Source organism: Sorex fumeus, unplaced genomic scaffold (assembly GCF_029834395.1).
Source record: "Sorex fumeus unplaced genomic scaffold, SorFum_2.1 ptg000063l, whole genome shotgun sequence".
Classification (NCBI taxonomy): Eukaryota; Metazoa; Chordata; class Mammalia; order Eulipotyphla; family Soricidae; genus Sorex; species Sorex fumeus.
The window spans coordinates 18173279-18188083 of record NW_026606120.1 but is presented as its reverse complement, the minus strand read 5'-3'; the positions used below and the strand labels follow the sequence as shown (position 1 = coordinate 18188083).

General features: G+C 40.9%; 1 non-coding gene across 1 annotated transcript; it reads left to right on the top strand.

Moving 5' to 3' along the window:
* Nucleotides 1-13622: 13622 nt before the first annotated feature.
* LOC130036228 (U6 spliceosomal RNA) lies at nucleotides 13623-13729 on the top strand. Its single transcript, XR_008794281.1, has one exon. It is a non-coding gene; the product is annotated as a U6 spliceosomal RNA (small nuclear RNA).
* The last annotated feature ends 1076 nt before the right edge of the window (nucleotides 13730-14805 follow it).

Genomic DNA, 14805 nt, shown 5'->3' with positions numbered 1-14805 from the left:
TTTTCTGGGCATTACGGTTTGCAATATAGGTACTGAAAGGCGATTATATATAACCCCTCATCTCTTTCAGCATTTTCTTAACATTAGGGGAAAGGTGGAAGGCAAAGGGTGAGAGAAAGAATAAAAACAGGGGCTGGAGAGATAGCACAGCGGGTAGGGTGTTTGCCTTGCACGCGGCTGACCCGGGTTCGATTCCCAGCATCCCATATGGTCCCCTGAGCACCGCCAGGAGTAACTCCTAAGTGCAGAGCCAGGAGTAACCCCTGTGCATCGCCAGGTGTGACCCAAAAGAGCAAAAAAAAAAAAAAAGAATCAAAACAAACTTTTTCTCTTTGGGTTCCCCCCCCCCATTTTGGGTCACAGCCGGCAATGCTGAAGGACTACTACTGGCCCTTTACTCTGCACTCTGCGCTCAGGAATTACTCCTGGTGGTGCTCAGGGAACCATAGGGGAAGCAGGGTTGGGGTGGGGCGTGGAACCCGATCCGACTGCTTGCAAGGCAAACGCCCTTCCAGCTGTACTGTCACTCGGGCTTCTCTTTGGGAATGGGAATTTCATGTTCACTGATGCCCTGAGTCCTGGCTGTCGGCTGTCTCTCTTGAAGCAACTTCACACTGATTCAAAAGGACAGACAGACTCCCACCCAGACCACAGGTCAGTGACTGCCTCAGGCCTTCTTGGTCCTACTAAAGGCCACATTTACACACAAACTGCTTTCCGACAAGCCTCTGGTGTTCACCTCAGGTACACATAGATCAGCCCCTTCTCACCAATAGCCAGAAGCCTGTCTCAGGCCTTGAGAAAATCTTTTCTCATCACAATTGCTGTTCCGCTACTACACTGGGTTATTCTGCTTCAGCTTCTAAAGGAGACTTTTTTTTAAGGCAGCACTGTCCTCCCGTTGTTCATCAATTTGCTCGAGCGGGTCCAGTAACATCTCCATCATGAGACTTATTACTGTGTTTGGCATATTGAATACATCACGGGTAGCTTGCCAGGCTTTGCTGTGTGGGTGAGATACTCTCGGTAGCTTGCCGGGCTCTCCGGGAAGGGTGGAGGAATCAAACCCGGCTTGGCCAGGCTGGCTGTGTGCAAGGCTATCGCTCCAGGGTAGGGCTCCAGTAACATTGTGAGACTTGTTACCGTGTTTGAATGTGGCTCATAGTAGGACCAGGAAGGACTGAGGCAGTCACTGACCTGTGGTCTGGGTGGGAGTCTGTCCCTTTGAATCAGTGTGAAGTTGTTTGGCATATCGAATACGTCTATGGGGCCGGTACGGGCGTTTGCTTTGCACTAGGCCGAGTTTGATTAGTTCAATTTCTCCGCCCCTCTTGGAGAGCCCGGCAAGCTACCAAGAGTATCTTGCCCACACGGCAAAGCCTGGCAAGCTACCCATGAGGTATTTGATATGCCCAATACAGTAACAAGTCTCACAATGTTACTGGGTCCGCTCGAGCAAATCTATGAACAACGGGAGGACAGTGACAAAGAAAAAAACTGAAAATGAGGAAATGAATGTAGCTCAGTAACAGAGCACACATCTCATACTTCTTGGGAGTTTCAGGGTTTGATTCCTGGTCTCACTAAGAAATAAGAAATCAACAGAAAAAATGGGGTGGAGGGGTGGGGGGAGAAATGAACCCCAGAGTTCAGCCCAAGGTTTGCTAAAGATATATATACTTTTTTTTAAATAAATGTGCATGATGCTTTTCCAGCTATTCTAAAGAGAATATTCTTGGAATAATCTGAGATATTCTTGGAATTTAGAAATAAATTTGGAATTGGTGTGTGTGTGTGTGTGTGTATGTGTGTTTGTGTGTGTGTGTGTGAGAGAGAGAGAGAGAGGGAGAGAGAGCTAATGGCTATAGGTTATCTCATGTCTCTTGTAAAAGAGATTTTAGGTGAACTCTATTCTGGGGGGTCAAAAGGTAATAGTTTGGGAATGAATTCTGGCCAAAAAGTAGGTATGAGCCACTAGAATCATGAGAAATATTTAAAACATGGAAATAAAATTGACTGATGCCAAAAAATTATTTACATGTGCCCAAATAAAAGAAAATCTCATTCTCCCAGTTGGCCTCACTTTCCAGCAAATGAACCTTTGGTAGATCAGCATACATGAAAGGGAGAAGGAATGTTTGTCAGGGAAGATGACAAGTGTAGACATGGGTGATGCCAGTTTCCAAATAAATATCAAAGTTGCTCAAGGAAATTGCTAGAACTTTATATATTTAAGGATGTTCACAGTTTAAGAAGTGTTCAAAATATTTAATTTTTAAAATTTCAATTTCTGCACAGGAGGGGGGAAAAGATGAAATAGAAAGAACTGGGCTGGGATGAGCTCAACAAAACTGGGAAAGTTCTTGACATAAAATTTTTATAATGTGCAGCTGTGCATTTGTAAAATGTGGAGCCTCTCTATTGAGAATAGCAGATTTGGGTCTGAAGTCCTGAGAATCTGGCGCTCCTGAACTGCTTCAATTCGATAAACAGGCTTTGAGTCAGACTTGTGGTGTGCCCGCTGCCTGCTCCCACGCACCCCCTCTCTGGAAGCCTCCTCTCCCCAAGGTCTGGCTGAGTCCTCCCGCTTGGCTCAGGGAAAAGCAGCTAGAGTGTGAGACTTCTGGGATTGTGTGTTTGGAGATTAGCTGAGATTAGATGAGAGAAAACATGTTTTTGTGTTTTTGTTATAAGCTCCAAGCAAAATATATTAGCAAATCTGAGAAGTGGGTTGTCTTGCTTGGTCTCTCTGCATCACAAGACATTTAGGGTCTCCCCAGGTAAGCTGCAAATAGTGACTGTGTCACCAGCTTTAGGAAAGTTTGAGAATTTATGGCAAAAACTCTCAAACATTTAAAAATATAACAAGTTAATATTCTGCTAGAGCAGTTAGCAATGCTTGATCACTTGATCACTTGACATCCCATTACTCATCAATTTGCTCAAGCGGGCACCAGTAATGTCTCCATTTGTTCCTGTCGCATGCTAGTGTAGCCCAATGGCATCTGCTCGTTCTAGGAACACGAAGTGCCTCAAACTGATCGTTTAGGGTCTTGACGAAAAAGTCTGACCAACTCACAGGTGGGTGGCCACGCGATCTTTTGATGTTCAATGGAATCCAGTTGGTAACGGCTCTAGTCCAGCGGTTGTCTCCAAATCTCATTACGTGTCCAGCCCATCTGATTTTCCACCCTTGGAAAACGATACAGCGTCCCTGATTCTTGACCGTCGATGGAGGTCAGAACTCCGAATTCTTTCTCTCATTTGAGTGAAGCGTGATACTCCAAGCATAGCTCTTTCAATTCCTCTTTGGGAGACTAGAATAGCATTCTCATCCTGTTTTCATAGGGTCCAGGTCTCTGAGGTGTATGTTAGTGCAGGAAGAACAGTGGAATGGAAGAGATGTGCCCAGAGCTGGAAGTTCTTCATCCTCTTAGCTATTTCTTCAATACTCTTGAAGGCTTTCCAAGCCACTCTCTTCCTCCTGCACAACTGAGGTGCCAGGTCATTCATCATGTTGACTTCTCGACCTAGGTACACATAACTGTTGCATTCAGAGATGCTCGTTCTGCTGAGAGCGAATGGAACGTCAGGAAATGCTTACAATTGTTAATCACTTCATTTGCTAAATTACATGTTTTATTATTATTATTATTATTATTATTATTATTATTATTAAGGTAAGGTAAAGGTAAAGGCCCTCCCGTTGATCGTCGATTTGCTCGAGCGGGCCCAGTAATGTCTCCATTGGAGACTTTGTTGTTACTGTGTCTGGCATATCGAATACTCTCGGTAGCTTGCCGGGCTCTCCGATTTATTTATTATTATTATCAATTTAAATACTAAGTGAGTCAAGGGTGGTTCATTCTCAATATAACTGGGTATGTCAGTAGGAATTTCCTTTTCTTGACCTTGTGCCAAATCACCACAAAAAAGGAACATTAACTGGTGGAAGAAAAAATACACAGAATATCTCCACCAAAAAACTCCTAGAAACAATAGACTTGTATAGTAAAGTTGCAGGTTATAAAATCAATACACAAAAGTCCATGGCTTTCCTATACGCAAACAGTGAGAGAGAAGAAAGCATCATGAAAAAAACAATCCCGTTCACAATTGTGCCCCAGAAAATCAAGTACCTAGGAATCAGCTTAACTAAGGAAGTAAAGGACCTGTACAAAGAAAACTACAAAACGCTACTTCAGGAAATAAAAGAGGACATGAGGAAATGGAACTTCAATAACAATAATCTCTCTCAATGTCAATGGGCTAAACGCACCAATTAAGAGACATAGAGTGGCAGGATGGATTAGAAAATTGAACCCAACATTCTGCTGCCTGCAAGAAACACATCTCAATAGTCAAAGCAAACACAGACTCAGAGTCAAAGGCTGGAAAACAATCCTACAGGCAAACAGCTCCCAGAAAAAAGCTGGGGGTAGCTATCCTAATATCAGACCACATCGATTTCAGAGTGAAGAAGGTCATAAGAGACAGTGAAGGTCATTTCCTATTGACCAAAGGATCTGTACAACAGGAAGAACTTACAATAATAAATGTATATGCACCTAATGAGAGACCAGCAAAGTACTTAAAACAACTACTCATAGATTTGGAAAAAGACATCGATAGCAACACAATACTAGTGGGAGACCTCAACACCGCTTTGTCACCTCTTGATAGATCAACCAGACTCAAGCTTAGCAAGGACATACTTCATCTGAGGGAAACAATGGAAGAAAGGGGCTTAGTAGATATATACAGGACACTTCATCCACAAAAAGCTCAATACACATTCTTCTCAAGCGTAAAGAAGGCCTTTGATTCTGTTGAGATGAAAGCGTTCATCGAAGCCCTAGTCAATCAGGGCGTTCAAACTCAATACATCAGGATCCTCTGTGAGCTGTATTACGTATTCACTACCAGGATCTCACCATTCTACAAGAAGTAATCATCCATGTCAAGAGAGGGGTTCGGCAGGGTGATACCATTTCACCAAAACTCTTCAGCGCCACCCTTGAGAACATCATGCGACGACTGGAATGGGAAGGAATGGGAGTGAAGATAGATGGTCGGCAACTATACCACCTCCACTTTGCTGATGACATCGTTCTAATAACACCAAACATCAGCCAAGTGGCACAAATGCTGACCGACTTCGACTGTGAGTGTGGAAAGGTCAGATTACAACTGAATCTCACAAAGACAATGTTCATGAGAAACAGTCTTGTTCCTGATGTTCCATTCACTCTTAACAGAATGACCATCTCCAAATGCAACAGTTATATATACCTAGGTCGAGAAGTCAACATGACCCTGAGTTACGCAGGAGGAAGAGAGCGGCTTGGAATGCCTTCAAGAACTTTGAGGAAATAGCTAAGAGGATGAAGAACCTCCAGCTTTAGGCACATCTCTTCGATTCCACTGTTCTTCCTACATTAACATATGTCTCAGAGACCTGACCCTACAAAAAAAGGATGAGAACGCTATTCGGGTCTCCCAAAGAGGAATTGAAAGAGCTATGCTTGGAGTATCACCTTTCACTCAAATGAGAGATAGAATCCGAAGTTCTGATCTCCGTCAACGCTCAAGAATCATGGATGCTGTCTCGTTTGCCAAGGCATCAAAAATCAGATGGGCTGGACACATAATGAGGTTTAGAGACGACCGCTAGACTAGAGCCATTACTGACTGGATTCCATGGGACGTCAAAATATAGCGTGGATACCTACCTACGAGATGGTCAAACTTCTTCGTCAAGACCCTGAATGATAGGTTTGAGGCTTTTTATGTTCCTAGAACAAGCAGATGCCATTGTGCTATGCTAGCACGCAGCAGGGATGAATGGAGACGTTACTGGTGCCCGCTCGAGCAAATTGATGAGTAACGGGGTATCAAGTAATCAAGTGAATGGCAACAGTGATATTGCTTTGTCCAATATCCACATTGAGAAGTTATATATGCATCACAAAACGTAGTACACACATATATGTGTTTATTTATTTTTTATATCCTTTTTTCCTTTGTCCTTTTCTTTCTTTCTTTTTCCTACATGGATATGTGTGTGTGTGTACACATATACATAGATATGTATGTATCAACTTTTTCAGAGAAAGAAAAGGAATGCATCTTAGAAAAGGAATGCATCTTTGTAATTAGACAAATAAAAACATTTGGAAATATAAGTAAAAGTTAATAAAGTGATCTTTAATTCTCTTGTTGGGGGCCACAGTTGGTGGTACTTAAGGCTTAGTCCTGGCTCTGCTCTCAAGGATCATTCCTTGAGGTACTCAGGGGACCATATGGGGTGCCAAGGATCAAACCCAGATAAGTTGCATGCAAGACTGTGAAGAAAGTGTGTCGGGGAAGGGGATGGGGGTTCCTTGGTACAATGCATTTGGTGGCCAAGATATTTCAGTGTCAATTAACTTCCAAATATTAGGAGCAAAGCATTAATGGTCTTTCTGTGTTTAATTATTTAATTTAATTTCTGTGTTTAATTCTGAATTTCATTGTTCTATAGTAAAATATGAAAAGGTAGCAGAGGAAAGAGAAAAGCAAATAATTCACTAGAGGTACAAAGTCTAGAGTCATCAAAAGGTTTGACTTTATAAGTAATCAAGCCTGACTTGGGGAATTTAGTAGCTAACAGAATGGGAGGTAAAGCACAAGGGAAAGGTAAAAGATAAACTCAGGGGGTTAGGAGTGCTCATAAGAGCACTGTAAGCTTCTCTGGGGGGGCAGGAAAAGGGGCAGTTTACTGATTAAGTCTAAAACACTAATTATAGTGTTTTATAATTTTAAATTTTTATAATTTTTTAATTATAGCAGGTTAGTATCCAACACAAGACAAACACCCTACTCACTGTGTTATCTCTCCAGCCCATCTAAAGTTATTTTTTTTTCTTTTTGGGTCACACCCAGCAATGCTCAGGGGATACTTCTGCCTTTGCACTCAGGAATTACTCCTGGCAGTACTTGGGGGATCATATGGGATGCCAGGGATTGAACCCAGGTCAGCCACGTGCAAGGCAAATTCCCTACCCACTGTACTATCACTCCCGCCCCTAATGTGATATTTTAAAGAAAACAAACTCATGAGGAGCTGGGGAGATAGTTCAAAGAGCTGGAATCCACACCTGGCATATGGCGTTCCTAAGTGTGATTCCTGACCACCACCAAGTGTGACTCTGGTGGGTCCCAAGAACTGCTGCTGGTGGAGGCAGCATCTCTGGGCCCTAGCACACCACAATGCAAGACATAGTATTGAACCAGACAATCAGCAGTATCCCTGGGAATATCTCTAGGACACCAGCACGGCTTGAAAGTTCTCCCCTATGAAAAAGAAAGGAAGAAAGAAGGAAGGAAGGAAGGAAGGAAGGAAGGAAGGAAGGAAGGAAGGAGAGAGAGAGAGAAAGAAAGAAAGAAAGAAAGAAAGAAAGAAAGAAAGAAAGAAAGAAAGAAAACATGCACATGAAACCTGGAGATAGTGACAATGAATGAACATACACTCTTCCAACCCCCATACTCTGACCTCCATGCTCTAATTTTTATCAGAAGAAACCAGGGTCTTGGAAATGACTCTTGTGAGTAATTCAAGATCATCCTGGAACATCCTCTTGCAGTGGAATGTTGCCAAAGATCAAGAAGTTGTTCAGTGCCAACCCTAGACAAGCATTAACTGTTGATGCCACCAAGAAATGACTAAATATACTGAAATGTAGCATATAAAACTAGAAGATATGGCTCAGTGGTAGACCTCAACCTTCGTATGTATAATACCATGGGTTCAATGACTAGAAACTCTCTCTTTCTCTTTCTTTCTCTATCTCTAATACACACATATACAAACATGCACTAAAGTTTTAGAAAGCAGATATATGTGTATAATGACAATAAAAAGGGTAAAAAAAGAATAAAGAATAATCAAACACAAATTTTAAAGAGACAAAGGTTTAAAAAAGCAAGCTTTCCTTGTATGTCCAATTCTGCAAAATTGACCAAGAAAGTATCATGTATATATTCAGCTTTTCCTCTGCATGCTGTATCTTAGTTGAAGCAAATAGCTAAAGGAGAATTTTATACAGAAAAAATAATGAAGGCCCATCATTCTGCAGTCACTGATGAAAAGACATACCTGGCCAGGAAGAGCATGTGAAAACCCTGAAGTGTTTGCCCAACCTAAAAAAGAGGAGGGTCAGTCTGATGCCTCAGCCTTGCCACTGACCAATGTCAAGTCCACTACATCTGGGGCCACAATGCATTAGAAATGTAAGAAATATTTGTGCTAAAAAAGTTCAAACTAAGTCTAAGAAAGTCTTCATCTCAAATAGCCAAAGCTTACAAGAATTACTGGGAAGGAGAGGAAAAAGAAATGTGTCAATTACACCATGAACATTTAATTCAGCAAGATCTAGATTGAGGGAAACTAGTAAGCCAGACATCCAGCATGAAAACAAAAGCAAGTAAGCAAATATCACAGTTTGAAAGGGCTTAGAAGACTTTTTAGGCAAATCCATGTAAACCTAGCTTAGAATCTAGAAAGTGGGGAACTCTGGCCAAGTGCTCAGAGGGAAGATGATCCCAGCCAGGGAAGACACTATGTTGATATAAAAATCAGCCAAATATCTAGGTCTAGAGGGTGAAAAAACTTGCCCCTGCCATTAGGGGTACTGAAGGCCATAAGACAATCTTTATGGCCACAGTCACAGCATTTGTCTGAGGCAATAACTGATGGGTTGAGCCATCAACTCCTGGAGATAGACAGCTGGAATCTGAGCTTCTAGGGACAGTCTGGTTAGTGGGACCGGTTGGAAGTAGAATAAATTCTACCCATGAGCTCTCTCACATGAGAAGTTCCTCTCTACAGGTATCTTTTATGCTAAGTGTAACATTTCTTTCTTCACCCTCATGTTATATATATCCATGAGTTTTGCTGCTTCTCGTCTGAGTCTGAAAAATGCATGCCTGACCAGAGTGGACATAAGGACAGTGGTGGAGGGTCATTTTGTTGTGATGATATGCAGTAACTTTGTAGATCAGTACTATAAATTTTTCAGTGTGATAACCCATATTACTTAAAGGTAAAGGCCCTCTCGTTGTTCATCGATTTGCTCGAGCGGGCCCAGTAATGTCTCCATTGGAGATTTTGTTGTTACTAGGTAAAGGTAAAGGCCCTCCCGTTGATCGTCGATTTGCTCGAGCGGGCCCAGTAACGTCTCCACTGGAGACTTTGTTGTTACTGTGTCTGGCATATCGAATACTCTCGGTAGCTTGCCGGGCTCTCCGAGAGGGGCGGAGGAATCGAACTCGGGTCGGCCATGTTGGCCGCTTGTAAGGCAGATGCCCTACCCGCTGTGCTATCGCTCCAGCCCCTTGTTGTTACTGTGTTTGGCATATCGAATACATCATGGATGGCTTGCCAGGCTCTGCCGTGTGGGCGAGATACTCTTGGTAGCTTGCCGGGCTCTCCGAGAGGGGCAGAGGAATCGAACTCGGGTCGGCCATGTTGGCTGCGTGCAAGGCAAACACCCTACCGCTGTGCTATCGCTCAAGGCATATTGCTTAAGATATAATTAAAATGCTTTGGGGGCTACACCCAGCAGTGCAGAGGGCTCACTCATGGAGGGACTCAGAGGTCCATAGAAGGTGCTAGGGATCAAACCCGGGTTGGACACAAGCAAGGCAAACACCCTATCTGCTGTTCTATTGCTCCATTTCCATTAAAATAATCATTTTAAAGGAACTCCCTTCTCTATCCCCCCACCCCCACTCAGCCCCAGCAGTTAAAGCTTATACCTCCAGGGATGTGTGTTTGTGGAAAATCTGAGAACATTATTAACCTTAGAATTGATGTAGGGATACAAAAAATTATAGATAAAGGGAATTTATTACCAAACTGATCTTGCCAAAAATACTAACTGGACTCCAATAAAATGAGAAGAAGCCAAAAGTAGCAGCTGCAAGATATAAAAACCACATGAATTGAGGGATAGCTCGATAGTACAGAGGTTACAGCTCTTGCCTTGCACATGGGTAACCAGGGTTTGATCCCTAGCACCCCATATGGTTGCCTGAGTACTTCCAGGAGTAATCCCTGAGCACAGAGTCAGGAGTAAACCCTGAGCAAAGCCAGATGTGACCTCCCAAACCAAACCAAATCCAAAAGCAAAAACAGGGGAAAAAAATCACAACCCTCAAACTGAGGAGGGAGAGTAACAATGTGAGCTATTAGTGTAAACCAAAGACTATGTGTTCAACAAGTGATAAACATAGAAAAATATTTAAAAGAAGCTACAAAATCGAATAGCAAAATAGCAATAATTACTTTTATTTCAGTAATAGCCTTAAAAGTTGGTCTGCATTCACCTATGAAAAGGTAGAGAGCAGTGAAATGAATCAAAAACAAAACTAATTTTCTTTTACTGCCCATAGAAGGTTATCCTTTTTCTAAAAGCAAGTATGAGTTCAAAGTAAAAGAACTGGAAGATTCTACACATAAATTATAACCATAAAGAAAGGAACAGTTACATTTAGATTAAAAAGACTTACAACTAATAAAAGGTAACAAGATACAGGGATGAACATTGTATGATGAATAAAAGCTTAATATACAAAGAAGATAAAATACATATTGATACATATGGTGAATTAAAATCCATAAATAATTATTAATTAGATGAGTGACATTGTCAGTAGCACAATAAAAGTAAGGCACATTAACACCTCATTTACAGACATGGGATCTATTCAGATCAATTGGACAAAAAATAAATGGGGACACAATCACTTTGCATTTGGAACTTTACAGGATGGGTTTACTGGACATTTAAAGAACTTCCACTCTAAAAGTACCCATGAGGTATTCGATATGCCAAACACAGTAACAAGTCTCACAATGTTATTGGGCCTGCTCGAGCAAATCAATGAACAACGGGAGGACAGTGACAGTGACAGTGACACCCTAAAAGAACAAAATTTACATTTTTGTCAAGTGTCTATGTAAGACACTCAAGGATAGACTATATAGTGGACCACAGAACAATAGTTAGTAAGCTTATGAAGATTAGAATCATACCACATATCTTCTCTGCTCACACACTAAAAGACTAGAAATCAACAACAGAAAAGCAAATTGAAAAACCCTCAAAACATGGAAGCGAAGCAACATATTTCTCAATAGTGATTGAGTCAGTGACTCGGATTGAGTCAGTGAGGAAATTAAAGCAGAACTAAAATAAACCTTGGAGACAAAAATTGATACATAGATTATTGGAGCTCTAAGGAATATAATAAAAGTGGTACTATTCTAGTAATTAAGGCCTACATCAAAAAATGAAGAAAGTCTCAAATAAAAAATTTAACTATCCTAGAGTAACTAATAAAAAGAAGAAAACCAAAAATCTGTAGGTGCAAAAAAAAAAAAAAGAAAAGAAAAATCAGGGACTGACAGACAAAATAGAGTTTCAACTGAAGAAGAAAATTATATTTGATTAAGGGATCAATATATCAAGAGTACTTTTGTTAACATAGATGCCTCAAATGAGTGAGCAGTCAGATTCTTAAACCAATGACTAATAGACCCAAAGAGAGACTGTGACAGAAAAACAATTGTAATATGAGACTTGAACACTTCATTTTCATCATTAAACAGAATAAGCAGCCAGAAAAATCAATAAGGAGAGTCCTAAGTAATGATGTGAAAGAACGGGGATTAATAGAGATATACAGGGTTCTCATTCCTCCTTCTCCACACCCACTAACCAAAGCCCAATACATGTTCTTCTCCAGTGCACATGAAACATTCACCAAGATAGGAGACACGATGGGACACAAAACAAACACCCATAAAGTTATGAAAGTAGAAATAAAAGCAAACCTCTTTCAGATCACATGCTGTGAAAAAAGAAATTAATGATAAAAACATCAAACATTTAGAGAATAACAATATATTATTCAAAAGCCATTGGATCAAAGAGAAAATTCAAAGAAGAGATAAAAAGATTCCTGGAAATGAGTAAGAATAAGAACGAAGGCAAGCTATCAGAATCTATGGACCACAGAAAAAACAGGACAAAGAGGGAAGTTTATGGCAAAACAGGTTTACAACAGGAAAGAAAAAGCTCAAATTTAACCTCACATCTGAAGAAACTAGACAAAGAACAGCACATGAAGGACAAAATAAATAGAAGGAATAAAATAATATTAGAACCAAATATATGTAGATAAATAAAATAATACAAAATATTAATGAAGCCAAGAACTGGGTTTTCAAAAAGAACAGTTAATATTAACAAAGGGGAAAAAAAGAGAAAACTATTGAATTGGATCAGAAATGGAGGTGAGAGGGGGCTGGAGCGATAGCACAGTGGGTAGGGCGTTTGCCTTCCACGCAACTGACCCGGGTTCAATTCCTAGCATCCCATATGGTCCCCTGAGCACCACCAGGAGTGATTTCTGATTACAGAGCCAGGAGTAACCCCTGAGCATCGCTGGGTGTGACCAAAAAAGAAAAGAGAGAGAGAGAGAGAGAGAGAGAGAGAGAGAGAGAGAGAGAGAGAGAGAGAGAAATGGAGGTGGGAAAGTTACAATACAAAAGATCAAAAGAGATTACTATGAACAACTGTATACTAGAGATCATGGACATGGATGAATACTAATTAATTTTAACAATTCTAATTTGTTCAGGGATTTATGTGACCGAAACTAGACAGTGCTCAGGGGCTCATCCTGACCCAGTGCTCAAGAGTGACCCCTGGTGGTGCTTGAGGGCTCCAGAGGTGCTGGATTCCTACAGGATTAAGTGAACCTTAATTCCTGTGCTATTGCTCTGATCCCTGATGGTATTTTAGTGAAATCTTTAGATAATACGCATATTTTCATGAATACAATTAGTGATAGCTTTAAAAGTTTTTTCTTTTTGACTTATGGCTATCCAGTTTCCCCAACACCATTTTTTAAAATACTTCTTTCCATTTTGGATTTCATTGATTTCATTAACTTGCTTAACTGCTTTGACAAGGACTTCAGGAACTATATTGAATAGTAGTGGAGAATATGGACATCTTTACATGGTGCCTGATTTTAGAAGAAAGAGTTTCATTTTTTTGGGGGGGGGCATTGAGTAGGCTGTTGACTGGATTTTTTGCCAAATGGTCATTACTACCTTGAGGTATGTTCCTTCTATCTCTATTTTGTTGAGTTTTTAATCATGAATGGATGTTGAATCCTGTAAAAAAAATTTTCTCTACACCTATTGATATAATCATATGATTTTTATCTTTCCCTTTTTTGACATGGCATATTATATTTACTGATCTGCTTATGTTAAACTATCCTTGAACCCTTTTAACGAATCCCACTCAATCATGGTGTATAATTTTTTCAATATGTTGTTAGATTTGGTTTGCTAAGATTTTGTTGAGAATTTTTGCATTGATGTTCACCATAAACATTGGTCTGTAATTTTCTTTCTTGTAAGGTCTATGTCCACTTTTGGAATATGGATACATTGACTTCAAAAAAAACTATTGCAAGTGTTTCTGTTTCTTCATTATCTTGAAAGAGCTTGAATAGTATAGGTAGTAATGAGATAGAGTTTTAAAAAGTAAAAAACAGAGAGAGTGCTCACTTCGGCAGCACATATAATAAAATTGGAACGATACAGAGAAGATTAGCATGGCCCCTGTGCAAGGATGACATGCAAATTCGTGAAGCATTCCATATTTTTGTTTGTAAGTCCACAACTGTACCTCATGGTGTTTCACTAATAAAAAAAAAACGGAGAGAGAGTCTAACAGCACAAAATATATGGCACCGAGATAAGAAGTATGGAACAGTGTCTGCCTAGAAAGGGAGTCAGAGCTCAGCATGTAACAAAGTCATACCTGACCACACAGCTCAGAGATAAGAGAGAAGAGGCACGTTATGCTAACAAACAAAAAGAAATATAAACTTGCTTGCTTACCTCAACTTAGAGAAGTACAAAGGGGAGGGTAATTGTCCTTACTGCAGTAACACCAGGGAGGCCTTCCTCCCTTTATGACCCGGGAGTTTTTCTACTGCTCTGCTTAACTTTGCCTCAAGTCAAACACTATAACATGCATTGGAATGGTTTATCTCATATCTGTCAATCATTGGCAACAAGGTGACAAGAACCTGTCTGTGATAACATCACCTGGTGAGGTGTCCCTCTTAGTACCCCTAACTGGAATAAGTTTGTTGAGCATACACCCTAGCAGCATAACATGAAAGAGTCAAGACAGAAAGACTCAAAGCTATTCCAGAGACCAAGATAAGCTAAGAAAGCAGGAAAAGGTCAGCAACACAGAGAATGGGATGACAAGGTTTCACCCCTCCAGGGAAAAGCCAGGGTCCATGGAAGGGACCAAAGTCAGTCCACCTAAAAATGTCAGAGGGGAGCTGGGGTGGTTTTGTTATCAGTTACCTCCAGCTCTCCCCGAAGCAGAGTGAGAGTGAGCTGTGCTCAAGACCGAGAGAGAGAGAGAGAGAGAGAGAGAGAGAGAGAGAGAGAGAGAGAGAGAGAGAGAGAGAGAGAGAGAATGACACTTCTTACCATTCCAGAGAGTAGGGATGGATGGATGGATGAGGGCGGGCAGGGACTCTCTGGCACTCCTTTCATCTCTATGGCAGGGAAAACTTGTACTGAGCCTTTAGCCATGCAGGGACATTCTCAGTCGGCTTGTCTCCCCCTTCTCTTCCTCCTGTGTTCACCCTTTCTGCTTCCCCCTGCTTCCCCTCTTTCTTTTCCTAGATACAGCCATTCCTATTAAATTTATATGACAG